Raw genomic sequence first — 15,489 nt, 5'->3', positions numbered from 1 at the left:
CTTCAGTGTCTCTTTAAAGGAATCACCCGAATCAACATTTGTTGGTTTGATGTCTGCGTTTTAGGAATGTGAAGTGATTAAAAAAAAAAAAAAACAACTATGCAGAGTGTTTGCAAGCAAAGATGCAAGCCATCAATGTCAGGCAAAGCAGGATATTATAGCCATCTTACCTCCTGGAAAATGGATGACCCGTTGTGAAGGGATTAATAGAGACGTAATTTTATCGTCAATCCCAAGCCACGTTTGTTGAGGAGTCTCTGCTGCCTCCGGGCTGTTGTACCTGAAAGACCAACAAAAAAAAAACAAAAACATTCAGGACACAAGAGGTAAATGTCAGCTGACGCAATAATTAATGATCACATACGATTTGGGAGACTTGGCTGAGGGTCCTCAAAATGCTCATAGATGTATTTGCAGCCCTCTGCCATTCACAGTTAACTACTTTAACCACCACTACAGTATATCTATGTCCTCTGTGACTTCATCTAAGCCACGGGGACGTAGATATAAGTCTTGTAGCTGAAGCAGTGCTGTGCAGGATTGGGCTTGTTCCTGTACACACCTCCAGCAGTATATGCTGCAGCACTACTTAGTTAAGGGAATATATGTTCCCTGAACCAATAAGATTTATTTTTACCAATAAAAATACTTTTATGCTCTCAGTTCAAAGTGATTCAAAGTGAAAAATACACACTGTAGCATTATTTCAGAATCAAATGTCTTCACCATAAAGTGTGACAGGAACATAATCTAAGTTCTGTGATAAACGGTAGAAATAGCAGAGCAGAATTTGTGTTTTTTTTATCTACATTAGTGTTTTTTAATTTTGAACCAGAATTGGTAAAAATTAGAAATAATGTGTTTTTTTCTATTTTTTTCCTATTTTTCCCATTAAAATGCATAGAAAAAAATGTTTGAGGGAAAAAATGGCATACAATGAAGGCCTAGTTTGTCTTGAAAAAACAACAACATACATTTCATTTCTGTGTCATAAATAGGGATAAAGTTATTGCTGATTAAATAGGGACATAGCTAAAATGTCAAAATTTCTCTGGTCCACAAGGTCTGGATGGAAAGTGGTTAAGCACATTTTAATTTAAAAAAAGAAAAATAAAAATCCAAAATGTGATACATATAAACCATCACACCAGGGTAGTGGGCGGAGTCGCGCAAATCAACTCTTGCACGGGTCCATACACTGTCCTGAGCTGGTGCAATGTAGGGCTCATCTTTTGATTGCATCAGGAGGTGGTGTAGTTAAACCTACGCATCAGGCCTAAGCAGCCACAAGCACGGAATAGATTATACTACATACAGTGTTATGTTCAGTACTCACGGAGGCAGGATAACTGAAACCAGGTTTAACTAACTCTGGATCCCTGGGATGTATGTATGTGTATATATATATATATATATATATATATATATATATATATATGTATATGTTTTTTCCACTGCACGTGTCTTTGCAAGTTCCTGCACACGTTTTCGACCTCTGTCCCATTGAGCATTAATCGGTGAATAGGAACATGTGTTCCCACAGCCGATTAAAGTGCCTGTCAGAGAGATGACGGTGGTCATTCTGAAAATGTACGTAAAAAACACGTACGCTTCCTGTGTATTGTTAACAATAGATAGTGTGGGGACATCTTGTGGTCAAAAAGAAAAAAAATGACATGTAAAATACAATTAACATATATTAAAAAATAAATCCTAACATTAATTATTAACCCTTTCAACCTCCATCTCCCCCTTAGTTACCAAAATAAAGCACTAGTAAAAATAAATAAATAAATAAAGTGACAGCATTTTAAAGAAAATACATAAGTAATTTCCTTAGGGACTCAGCTTTTTTTAATATGTATGTCGTGAGGTTATATTACTGTTATTTTTGCAAATAAGGGATTGTAGTTATTGATGTCATATAAAGAAACACAAAGTAATTTACAGATAAAATACTGTCAACATACTTTGCACTAGGGACATAATTTAAATGTTGTAATAACTGGGATAAATTAGCAAATAAATGTGTGGGTTTATCTACAGTGGCACATTTTATATTAAAACTGTAATGGCTGAAACCTGAGAAATAATGAATTTGTTCATTTTTTTCTGATTATTCCCTTTAAAATGCATATGAAATAAAATAATTCTTAGTAAAAAGTACCACCCAAAGAAAGCCTAATTTGTGGGGGAAAAACAGTATATAGATCATTTCAGTGTGATAAGTAGCAATAAAGTTTGCGGTGAATGAAAGGGAGGAGCGTGAGATGTGAAAATTGCTCTGGTTTTTAAGGGAAAATAACCTGTGGTAGGAAAGTGGTCAAATTATAGGATTCACCAAATCTCTTCATTAGCAGTTTCTTAGTTCAGTGTCCCTAGCCAGGGCAGAACAGGAACCAACGACCCACAACAGTCTAGATTATCCTACGCAGTAAAACAAGTAAAACAGTGACATCTATTGGCTAGATGCATGAACACTACATACTTCCTCTTGTTACAAAAGCTTCTTTAAACAAATATCAATTGTGCTAATAGCCTTTTATAATACAAAGCAATACTATGCAAGTTAACTACGTCACATAGTACTTTGTCTATACAGGTGGTCTTCTGACTCTGAGTAGAGATGGCCCGAACCTCCGATTTTCGGTTGGCGAACCTCGAACTTTTGCGAACCGCAATAGACTTCAATGGGGAGGCGAACTTTGAAAACTAGAAACATTCATGCTGGCCACAAAAGTGATGGAAAAGAGGTTTCAAGGGGTCTAACATCTGAGTTTTTGCATGGATGAGTGGGATACACGCCTAAAGTCCCAGGGAAAAATCTGGATTTGACGCAAAGCAGCGTTATAAGGGCAGAAATCAGATTGCATGCTAAATTGGAGGCCTAAAGTGCTTTAAAACATCTTGCATGTGTATACATCAATCAGGGAGTGTAATTAGAGTACTGCTTCACACTGACAGACCATATTCACTGTGTAACGCACCGCACACAGCTGTTTGCGTAGTGACGGCCGTGCTGGACTGGTGCGCACCATGGCGAGAGTACAGGCAATGGCGGTTATCAATCCCATATGGTCGCCGGGCTGAGGTAGCTTAACCTCCTTGCCGGTCTAATTAATCCGGCAAGGAGGCAGCGCAGCACTTTTTTTTTTTTAAATCATGTAGCGAGCCCTGGGCTCGCTACATGATAGCCGCTGAGCGGCGGCAATCCCCCACCCACTCCGATTGCCTTTGGCGATCAGAGTAAGCAGGAAATCCCGTTCAGAACGGGATTTCCTGCAGGGCTTTCCCGGTCGCCATGGCGATGGGGCGGGATGACGTCACCGACATCATGGACGTCACAGGGAATCCCGATCCGCCCCTCAGCACTGCCTGGCACTGATTGGCCAGGCTGCGCAGGGGTCTGGGGCGGCTCGGCGCGGCCGGTAGCGGCGAATCGGCGGCGATCGCTTAGTACACGCAGCTAGCAAAGTGCTAGCTGCGTGTAGGAAAAAAAAATTATGCAAATCGGCCCAGCGGGGCCTGAGAAATCCTCATGCGCAGGTTACCCCGAGCTGAGCTCGGGATAACCGGCAAGGAGGTTAATGACGGAACAACAGTGACTGTCCAGCTGCTAGAATTTGGTCTGTCCACAATGAAGCAACGACCTTATTATCTTTGGTGTGCCACCCCTCGAGACACTCATATAGCCGGCGGTCATTGCTTCATTGTGATACGCAAGCCCCTTCACCGCGGCAAGGTAACGATTACGAATGGGAATTGATACATGTACATGCCTTTTGTTTTGTTGTTGCAGCTGCAGTGCAGCCAGAAAAATGCGGCAGGCATGTACATGCACCAGAAAAATTATTATAGCGGCCGCTGCTAGCAGCTAGCAAAAATTTAGGAATCCGCCTGGAGTCCTGGACCCTGTTGTTGGTGGAGGAGAAGGCAGTCAAGCGGCCTGCAGGCAGAGATGCTGTGTGGGGAGCGACTTAGTCTTGGGGCAGGTAGTCACATGGCGTGCAGGCAGAGATGCTGTGTGTGGGGACTGACTTAGGCTTCGGTCGGGCAGCGGCCCTCCGGGATTCATGCCTCATTCATTTTGATAAAGGTGCGGTACTGAACACTTTTGTGACTTAGGCGACTTCTCTTCTCAGTGACAATGCCTCCAGCTGCACTGAAGGTCCTTTCTGACAGGACGCTTGAGGCAGGGCAAGACAGAAGTTGGATGGCAAATTGTGACAGCTCTGGCCACAGGTCAAGCCTGCGCAACCAGTAGTCCAAGGGTTCATCGCTGCTCACAGTGTCTACATGCACACTTAAGGCCAGGTAGTCAGCTACCTGCGGGTCGAGGCGTTGGTGGAAGGTGGATCCAGAAGAGCTAAGGTGAGGCGTTGGACTAAAGAATGTCCGCATGTCCGACATCACCATGAGATCGCTAGAGAATCCTGTCCTTGCCTGCAAGACATGGGAGAAGGATTACTGGCAGTGGTACCTATATTCCGTTGTGCTGTGATATCACCCTTAAACGCACTGTAAAGCATAGTTGGTAGCTTGTTCTGCATGTGCAGCATTCTTTCTGCCTTCTGGTGAGTTGGTAACATCTCCGCCACTTTATGCCTATACCGAGGGTCTAGTAGCGTGGCCACCCAGTATTGTCATTCCCCTTGAGTTTTTTTATACGGGGGTCCCTCAACAGGCTGGACAGCATGAAAGACGCCATCTGCACAAATTTGGATCAAGACGTACTATCCATTTCCTCTTGCTCTTCCTCAGTGACGTCAGGTAAGTTCTCCTCGTCCCCCCAGCCACGAACAATACCACGTGAACGTTGAGCAGCACAAGCCCCCTGCGATGCCTGCTGTGATTTTCTTCTGCCGCCTCCTCCTCCAAAGAAGCACCTTCCTCCACATCTGACTCCTCTTCCCCATATGACTCTTCCTCCTCCTCCCACCTCTGTGCTGCAGCAGGTGTTGAGGAAACATCTTGTTCTGATGAGAATTGATCCCACAACTCTTCCTCCTGTAACTGTTCCTGTTCACGCTTCTCCACAGCTTGATCCACCACTCTACGCACGGCACGCTCCAGGAAGAAAGCATACGGACCAAGACGCTGATGTCGCCTTCACTGCGACTCACCATGTTTGTCACCTCCTCAAACGGCCGCATGAGCCTGCAGGCATTTCGCATGAGTGTCCAGTTCTTCGGCCATAACATCCCCATCTCCCCAGAGTGTGTCCTTACTATTAGATGTAGAGATACTGGGTGACTCCTACTGTAGATGTAGAGATACTGGGTGACGGCTTTCTCCTGTTGTAGCAGGCGGTCAAACATCAGGAGGGTCGAATTCCAGCGAGTTGGGCGATCACAAATCAAGCGTCTCACTGGCAAGTTGTTTCTCTGCTGAATATCGGCAACATGTGCCATGGCCGTGTAAGACCGCCTGAAATGCCCACACAACTTCCTGGCCTGCTTCAGGACGTCTTGTAAGCCTGGGTACTTAGACACAAATCTCTGAATTATGAGATTCAGCACATGTGCCATGCAGGGTACATGTGTCAACTTTCCCAAATTCATTGCCGAAATGAGATTGCTGCTGTTGTCACACACCATGTTGCCGATCTCCAGTTGGTGCGGGGTCAGCCACTGATCCACCTGTTTGTTAAGAGCAGCCAGGAGAGCTGCTCCAGTGTGACTCTCCGCTTTGAGGCAAGACATGTCTAAGATGGCGTGACACCGTCGTACCTGGCATGCAGCATAGGCCCTGGGGAACTGTGCAACTGAAGAGGAGATCGCAGCAGCAGTAGAGTTGAACTGCCTCTCAGCCAAGGATGAGGAGGATGACGACAGCGAAGAGGATGTAGCAGGAGAGGAGGTGACAGGAGGCCTGCCTGCAAGCCGTGGAGGTGTCACAAGTAGGTCCGCTGCACAGCCACGTACTCCCTGCTTGCCAGCGGTCACCAGGTTGACCCAATGGTCAACCTACCCTGACCGCGCTTGGCAGACCAGGCATCCATGGTCAGATGGACCCTTGACCCAACGCTGTGTGCCAGAGATGACACCACTTGACTTTCAACTTCATGGTACAGTTTGGGTATCGCCTTTTTTGAGAAATAATTGCGGCCTGGCATCTTCCACTGCGGTGTCCCAATGGCCACACATTTTTGGAAGGCCTCAGAGTCCACCAGCTGGCATGGTAACAGCTGGCGAGCTAACAGTTCCGCCAAGCCAGCTGTCAGACGCCAGGCAAGGGGGTGACTGGCAGACATTGGCTTCTTCCACTCAAAGATTTTCCTCACGGACACCTGGCTGCTGCTGTGGGCAGAGGAGCACCAACCGCTCAAGGTGAGAGGCGGAGTGGAGGAGGGTGGCTGTGAAGATGCAAGGGAGAAAGCAGCTGAAGATGATGCACCTGAAGGAGGAAGAGGAGAAGAAGGGTGGCTTTGCTTTTGTGTGCTGCTTTTCCTCTGCTCTTCCCATTGCAGTTTGTGCCTTTTTTCCATGTGTCTTCGTAAGGCAGTTGTCCCTACGTGGCTGTTGGCCTCTCCACGGCTCAATTTTTGGAGGCAGAGAGAACAGATGGCATTGCTCTGATCTAAGGCAGACACACTAAAATATTTCCAAACCGCTGAGCCCCCCTGGGGTGATGGCACTATGGTGGCATCAGCAGCTGACGTTGAAGGGCATGTTGGCTGGCTGTCCATAGGTGGCGATACATGGCGCCGGACACTGCCACCAGCTGTTTCTGACGAGCTTCCCCTGCTTCTTTCAGCAACTTGTCTCTTCCTACTCCTCTCTGACTCCCCCTCTGAACTGTCCCCTTGGTCATCTTGTCTATTAGGATCCCACGTGGCATCCGTATCATCATAATCATCCTCCCCAGCTTCGCTTGCCCCAGACACCTCATAAACTGCACCAACAGCAGGTACTTCATCATCCTCCTCCTCACACGTTACGTCCATAGTGTCGCCTAACTCACACATATGAGGTGGTGTAACTTGCTTAGCGCCTTCATCTGGTTGTAACAATAATGTCTGTGAATCAGTTAATTCCCCACCAAATAACTCCTGCAAAGTGTCAAATGCAACGGATGTGGTGCTTGTAGTAGTGCTGGTGGCTGCAGAAGATGAGGTGTTCTGTGTTAAATAGTCAACCATGTCCTGACAATCTTGGGAGCTGATGGGACGTGCCTTCGTCTGAGCACTGTACTTTGGTCCAGGGCTGCACAAAATCAAAGGTATGCACCGACTTGACTAATGTTATGTGCAGTGAAAGGTATGCAGTGATTGGTATTACAATACAATGTGCAGCTGTAACACAGGTGCAGTTACTAGGTATGGACGGAGTGGTATATTACACAGCTTGCGGTCACACAGGTACTGTGAACAATTATGCAATGACTGGTATTACAAATGTGCAGCTGTCAAACACACACACAGGTACCGTGAACAGGTGCAGTGACACTGCGTACGGTCACGTAGGTAGGTGCACTAAACAACAGGTGGGTATGCTTTTTAGTAATAAGATCAGCAAGAAGGAGCAAGCTAACAAGCTTAACACAAGAGCCTAACTAAGCTTTCCCTATGTCAGCAGCAGCAAGGTTCTCTCCCTTCTCTAATTACTGCAGCCACACGAGTGAGTGAAATGGCTGACGCTGCCTGCGTTTTATAAGGGGGGAGGGGCTCCAGGAGGGAGTGTAGCCTGATTGGCTACCCTGTGCCTACTGACTGTGATGTAGAGGGTCAAAGTTGACCCTAATGATGTAGTATAGGGGGCGGGTCGAACAGACATAAAGTTTGCGTTCGATCGTAAACGCGAACCACCGACGTTCACGCGAATAAGTTCGCATGCGAACTGTTCGGGCCATCTCTAACTCTGAGTATGTCTGGTTAGTTTGGTTTCCTGTTCTCCAGTTTGGTTATCATCAGTCACAATATGGTCATGTCCTTCATCAAATGAAATGCCTGACAAATCCTTTAAACAGCTAAAAGAAGACCGGCATTCCATATGTGTCCATCAGTTCATAGGTGTAAGATCCTAGTTGTCTGGTCACGGGTTAGACAGTAACCCAGGTTAGAGAATTTGTCTCCGTTTCAATATTCCAGGTCTCTTAAAGGACAACTGAAGTAAGAGGTATGTGAAGGCTGCCATATTTAGTTCCTTTTTAAGCAATACCTATTGCCTGGCAGTCCTGCAGATCCATTTGCTGCAGTAGTGTCTGAATTACACCAGAAACAAGCATGCAGCTCATCTTGTCAGATCTGACAATAATGTCAGAAACACCTGATATGCTGCATGCTTGTTCAGGGGCTATGACTAAAAGTATTTAAGCCGAGGATCAGCAGGACTGCCAGGCAACTGGTATAGCTTAAAAGGAAAAAAAATATGGCATCCTTCATATACCACTCACTTAAAGAGGAACTCCAGTGAAAATAATGTAATAAAAAAGGGCTTAATTTTTACAATAATTATGTATAAATGATTTAGTCAGTGTTTGCCCATTGTAAAATATTTTAAATCCCTGATTTACATTCTGACATTTTTCACATGGTGACATTTTTGCTGCTGGCTAGTGATGTAGCTGCTGCTAGCTGTTTTGGCAGTTGGAAACATCTGTAAACAGCTATCTCCCACAATGCAACAAGGTTCACAGACAGGAAACTGCTAAGAGTACATACTCAGAATTTTTTTGTGGGAGGAGTTTCACCACAATATCATCCATACAGTGCCCCCTGATGGTCTGTTTGTGAAAATGAATACATTTCTCATGTAAAAGGGGGTATCAGCTACTGATTGGGATAAAGTTAAATTCTTGGTCGGAGTTTCTCTTTAAGTTGTTCTTTAACTCTAGCTAGAGGTCCAGGCTGAAGGTGGACTTCAGATCAGTACAGATCAGTACACGCCTTACTTTTATCTGATAGCACTTTAACAATCTCAGCAACTGAAGGTCTTGTAGGCAATGGAAGTTGTGAAAGTTGTATGTCAGTCACATGACGTTTAGTGCATGTAGGACTTCCATGTAACAACTCAGCTGGCGATGCATGTGTAGTTGGCGTGTTCAGCAGTTATGTAAATGCATAAGAACTGTAGTAAAAGCCTTCCTCTACTTGATTTGCATTCTGAAAAGTATCACAGGTGGCCACAGCTTTAGTACTGGCAAGAGATGTCTGCAGATTGGCCTCAATTCACCAGTGGTTACCGACCTATTTATCTCGTGGCAGGTAATTTACCTCCTCTGATATCTCCAAATAGCAATTCTCCAGAAGTATAGGGTGAAATATAGAAAGAGAGAAATCCATGCGATAAATGTGCGATAAATAGGTGATAGTCGTTATTTTTTCTCAAAATCACAATTCACCAGGGAAAAAAAGGGTGTGTGGCCATTGGTTATTTTTTCATCTATTTATCCCCTGAAGATGTGTGGTTTTTCGCACAGCTGCTGCAGCTCACTCTGCAGCTAGTTTACTAGCAGCACACAGTAACAGCTTATACTGTATATATTTCAGGCACCAGAGAGCAGCCCATTTACAATATTAAGCATATTAATTATTTACAATATTAAAGGGACACTTAAGTCAAACAAAAAAAAATGAGTTTTACTCACCTGGGGCTTCCAATAGCCCCCTGCAGCTGTCCGGTGCGCTCGCCGTCTCCCTCCAACCCTCCTGGCCCCGCCAGCAGCCACTTCCTGTTTCTGTGACAGGAGCTGACAGGCTGGGGATGCAAGTGATTCTTCGCGTTCCTGGCCACAATAGCGCCATCTATGCTGCTATAGCATATATCATATGCCATATAGCAGCATAGAGGGTGCTAGTGTGTCTGGGAACGCGAAGAATCACTCGCGTCCCCAGCCTGTCAGCTCCTGTCACCGAAACAGGAAGTGGCTGCCGGCAGGGCCAGGAGGATCGGAAGGAGACGGCGAGGGCACCGGACAGCTGCAGGGGGCTATTGGAAGCCCTAGGTGAGTAAAACTTTTTTTTTTGTTTGACTTAAGTGTCCCTTTAAGTGGATGGGCGAAAGGAAGGAGGAATCTGGATACATTTTTCATCGGGAGTGAGTGTGAAAATGTATCCAAATACCTCCTCTGTTTCACCCATCCACTTAATATTGTAAATGCTTAATATTGCTTAATATGCAGAACGGAGGGAGAGATTTGTAATGGAAGGAGAGGGTCAAAAACAGGGAGGGAAACCCTCTGCGGTCACATGCTGGTAATAACCTCCTCCTCCTACCCACAATCCTTTACTTCCAGCATCCAGAGAGGCAAAGTATCGCATGCAAATCACTAACACCACATAACTATCGACTGTTTATCGCATCCATATCGCTCCATTATCGCATCATTATCGCCTGCTATTGAACACTCCTCTCTCTATCCTCTCACAGTGGTGAATTGCAAACAAAGTGTTAAAATACCGCATGAGATAAAATACCGACCTTTTCTCTCTTACTAACTCTTCTCTGGTGAATTGAGGCCATTGTTTGGTTACTGAGAGTTCTATGCACAGAGGGAGATTCTGGTTGCTTGGCAGTTGGAAATTTCCGTTATTTCCCACAATGCAACAAGGTTCACAGACAGGAAACGGTCAGGACCATGGTCATAACAATACTGTGGGAGGGGTTTCACAAAAAATATCAGCCATACGAACTCTCCTGATGATCTATTTGAGAAAAGGTAAAGATTTTTAGGATGATGTATGTAGTATGGATAATTAATAACACATTAGTAGCAAAGAAAAGAGTCTCATATTTTTATTTTCAGTTATATAGCATTTTGAAAAAAATTTTTTTTATAACATTGCATCATTCTCTAATATTTACAGTTTAAAACTAAACTCTACATTTTAACCACTTTAACTACGTCCCTGCAAAAGCCCTCTTCTAGCTACTACGTCCATTCCCACCGCGCACTCCCGCTTGCCCCCCACGCGCTTCTGCGCTTGTTATCGCCGCTGATCGTTAGATGGGAGATCAATGAATGGGAACTGTGTTCTCTTTCACTGATCTGAGTCTCCGTGTGAATGACCCCCACCATCAATGAGATGGCGCCGTCATTCATAAGAACCGATACTTACACGTCCACCCATTACTTCCTGTTTGCATCCTAATACTATGCACAGGAAAGTTATGCGCGAGGACATCTTGTGGCCAAATAGTAAAATTACCTCTACAAACATTTTTTCCATTAACAGACATTTTTTTAACATTTAAAATTAACCCCTTACCTCCCACAATCCCCAATATCCCCAATAGTTACCCCAAAACATTTTGCGAGTGCTATGGCCATCCGCTGCAATAAACGAATATCTACGCAGGGCCCAGCCAGGGAGGTCCTACCATGAAACAAAGTAAACACATGAAGGTACTTAGCCACTTGACCAGAGCTGCCAGACCTTTTCCTGCTGTGCTGTCTCTCACAAGGACCCCTTCCCCCGTTTGAAGTGAAGAATGATGAGAAGATACACTCGAGTCACCTCCCCTCTCAAGGTGCAGTGCTAAGACTGTTCACAGAGGTATGCAAACTGTACACTTGTAAGGGCTGGTGCAGAGTGCAAGAGCTTTTTCTAAGCACTTGTGATTTTAAAAGCTCTTGCTAATGTAATGCTATGAATTTTTTCTCACTAGAGCGATGTGATTTTATAAAACTCACTCATAGCATTGCACTAGCAAGAGCTTTTCAAATCACTAGCACAAAAAAAAGCTCTTGCAGTGTGAACCAGGCCTAACTCCTGATAACATTTGTACATGTGATTCCACTAGTGTGTAGATACCGGTAGGCAGGGCCGCCATCAGAAATTTTGGGGCCCCTCACAAATAATCAGTCCATGCACATCACAGAGCATGTGAAGTGCACCAAAGCTGCCTGGTGTATGTGTGTGTGTGTATATATATATATATATATATATATATATATATATATATATATATATATATATACAGTGGATTGCAAAAGTATTCGGCCCCCTTGAAGTTTTCCACATTTTGTCACATTACTGCCACAAACATGCATCAATTTTATTGGAAAGTCCACATGAAAGACCAATACAAAGTGGTGTACACGTGAGAAGTGGATCGAAAATCATACATCATTCCAAACATTTTTTACAAATCAATAACTGCAAAGTGGGGTGTGCGTAATTATTTGGCCCCCTGAGTCAATACTTTGTAGAACCACCTTTTGCTGCAATTACAGCTGCCAGTCTTTTAGGGTATGTCTCTACCAGCTTTGCACATCTAGAGACTGATATCCTTGCCCATTCTTCTTTGCAAAACAGCTCCAGCTCAGTCAGATTAGATGGACAGCGTTTGTGAACAGCAGTTTTCAGATCTTGCCACAGATTCTCGATTGGATTTAGATCTGGACTTTGACTGGGCCATTCTAACACATGAATATGTTTTGTTTTAAACCATTCCATTGTTGCCCTGGCTTTATGTTTAGGGTCATTGTCCTGCTGGAAGGTGAACCTCCACCCCAGTCTCAAGTCTTTTGCAGTCTCCAAGAGGTTTTCTTCCAAGTTTGCCCTGTATTTGGCTCCATCCATCTTCCCATCAACTCTGACCAGCTTCCCTGTCCCTGCTGAAGAGATGCACCCCCCGAGCATGATGCTGCCACCACCATATTTGACAGTGAGGATGGTGTGTTCAGAGTGATGTGCAGTGTTAGTTTTCCGCCACACATAGCGTTTTGCATTTTGGCCAAAAAGTTCCATTTTGGTCTCATCTGACGAGAGCACCTTCTTCCACATGGTTGCTGTGTCCCCCACATGGCTTGTGGCAAACTGCAAACGGAACTTCTTATGCTTTCTGTTAACAATGCCTTTCTTCTTGCCACTCTTCCATAAAGGCCAACTTTGTACAGTGCATGACTAATAGTTGTCCTATGGACAGAGTCTCCCACCTGAGCTGTAGATCTCTGCAACCCGTCCAGAGTCACCATGGGCCTCTTGACTGCATTTCTGATCAGCGCTCTCCTTGTTCGGCCTGTGAGTTTAGGTGCAAGGCCTTGTCTTGGTAGGTTTACAGTTGTGCCATACTCTTTCCTTTTCTGAATGATCGCTTGAACAGTGCTCCGTAGGATGTTCAAGGCTTTGGAAATCTTTTTGTAGCCTGAGCCTGCTTTAAATGTCTCAATAACTTGATCCCTGACCTGTCTTGTGTGTTCTTTGGACTTCACGGTGTTGTTGCTCCCAATATTCTCTTAGACAACCTCTGAGGCCCTCACAAAGCAGCTGTATTTGTACTGACATTAGATTACACACAGGTGCACTCTATTTAGTCAGTAGCACTCATCAGGCAATGTCTATAGGCAACTGACTGCACTCAGATCAAAGGGGGCCGAATAATTATGCACACACCACTTTGCAGTTATTTATTTGTAAAAAATGTTTGGAATCATGTATGATTTTCGTTCCACTTCTCATGTGTACACCACTTTGTTAGGTCTCACATGTGGAATTCCAATAAAATTGATGTATATATATTCTGCAGATTGTGATTTGGCATAAAGGGCCCAGCAGGTTTTTCCAATTTGAGCCCCAGAAATAATTTCTGAAGGCGGCCCTGAGTCCGGTAAGGTTCAAATAAAAAATAGTTACAGTATATCAGGGCCGAGGCAGAGGCAAGAGAGGCTCCAGCCTCAGGGCGCAGTGTAGGAGGAGGCACACATCTCACTCAGCTATCATTCTCCTATTGTGTTTGAAGCAGAGAGAAATAAGAAAAGGGGATACATGGCAGTGTCTGAAAGCCATATACCTAGAGATTACGGTGTTGGGGGCCATGGGGGGCCTCTTAGTCTAATAGCAATCAGGGTGTGACAGCTGGGGTGGGAGGGATGGAGGGGCGCACTTTGGTGTCTCAGCCTTGGGTGCTGGAGGACCTTGTCCCGGCTCTGCAGTATATAATCTCAAATAAGCTATTAATTTATGGCAAAATGTAAAACTGTATTCTGTACTGAGACCACAAGATGGCAGCAAATACACACTGCATGTTACAGACCACTGTATACAATTGGCCTAATGTAATGAAAGGGTAACATTTTGAGGAATCCGCCTGCACAAACATATTCATCCTAATGTAATAATAATGATTGGAGAACACACAAATGCTATCTTCAGTATTTGGAGGCTGTTTTGTAACCACTTCACCTCAACTGTCGGTTACATATTCGCAACTAAAAAAAATAAAAAGTATTTTGTTATATAATTATGCGGCTCGCCAATTCAAACCACTGAAAGAACAGCAAGTCCATGTAGAGGAAAAACAATGGAAAAGCAGAGAAAATTTCGCAATGTGGCACTCCTGCCGAAAATGTTCACGTACCTTTAGCAGCTATGGTACAGTGTTTTCCTGAAAAAAGGACACTGTCTTATATTAATTTTTGCTCCAAAAGATGCGCTAGGGCTTATTTTCAGGGGATGTCTTATTTTTGGGGGAAACACTGGTAGTTTTCCTATACAAAACGTATATACTGCATGCCATGCTGAAACACAAGCAGCATGCACACAGTTTATGGTTTGCAGATATATGCTCTCACTTGGATTATCCTGTTAGCTGTGGAGTTGGTGCAAAAATCACCCAACTTGACTCCTCAGAAATTGATTCTGCTGATCATGTGGGTAAAAGTCTATTTTTTGCAGACAGAGAACTCTGTCAGGCTCCCCAGAGCAATGATAGGATAAGCTGTGTGTCCTGGGAAGAGGTGAAGAGGAAGTGCTGCTGCTGATGCTTATCAGGACAGATCAGGAGGGCTGACTCCAACAAAAACACAAGTTGTCTGACACATATTCAGGACTTTAGAACTCCCATTATACTGCTGCTCTCCTGTATCCAGGCTTTGTGTTGAGTGTGACTTGCTGGTGTCATGTGGGCTGCTGCTAGGGCTTACATTCGGGGGATGTCTTATATTTCAAGCATGCTAGGAATTCCTGCTAGTGCTTATTCTCAGGGGATGTCTTACTTTGGGGGAAATAAGGTATATCCAGGATTTGTAAAACTTCGTCCACAATGTACTTATGGAACTGTTTATCTGCAGTGGGCCTGCAAGACTAGAGACTAAGGTTTTTCAGAGAGATTTAATGGACTACAAGTAAAGTCTCAGACACGCCCTTTTTAAAGGGAGATCGAAGCTAAAATCAAAAAACAGATACTTATCTGTGTAGAGGGAAGGATCTGGGCCCTATACAGCCTTCCCGTTGCTCTCACGGGCCCCTCGTTCCAGCGCTGGCTCCCCATTCAATCTCCCACCGTGGGAGGCTTCGGAAGTCTTCGGGGCCCGAGTGCTACCGAAGACAGGCGGCACCGTACTGAGCATGCGCAAGCACCCTCTCTTGGGCACTCACGCACGCGCAGTATGAAGCCGCCGGTCTTCAGGAGCACTTGGGCTCCCGAAGACTTTCGAAGCCTCCCACGACAGAAGTGAGCAGTCTTTGACCCATACAGCGCTAGAACAAACGCACCATAGGAGGAACAGGAGGGCTCTATAGGACCCAAAGCCTTCCCTCTCTTT

At 44.8% G+C, this 15,489-nt stretch overlaps 1 protein-coding gene across 4 annotated transcripts in view; it reads right to left on the bottom strand.

Annotated features, from left to right (window-relative positions):
• Positions 1–15,489, bottom strand: part of MYT1 (myelin transcription factor 1) — a 485,419-nt gene that overhangs the window by 298,946 nt on the left and 170,984 nt on the right. For 2 of the 4 annotated variants that reach the window (XM_068261870.1, XM_068261872.1), the window contains exon 2: positions 171–280. The exons of the other annotated variants lie outside the window; for them this stretch is intronic. The gene's annotated coding sequence lies outside the window, so the exon portion shown is untranslated. The remainder of the gene's footprint in view (positions 1–170; positions 281–15,489) is intronic. 4 annotated transcript variants of the gene reach the window in all.

Source organism: Hyperolius riggenbachi, chromosome 12 (genome assembly GCF_040937935.1).
Source record: "Hyperolius riggenbachi isolate aHypRig1 chromosome 12, aHypRig1.pri, whole genome shotgun sequence".
Lineage (NCBI taxonomy): Eukaryota > Metazoa > Chordata > Amphibia > Anura > Hyperoliidae > Hyperolius > Hyperolius riggenbachi.
This window is presented reverse-complemented; position numbering and strand designations above follow the sequence as displayed.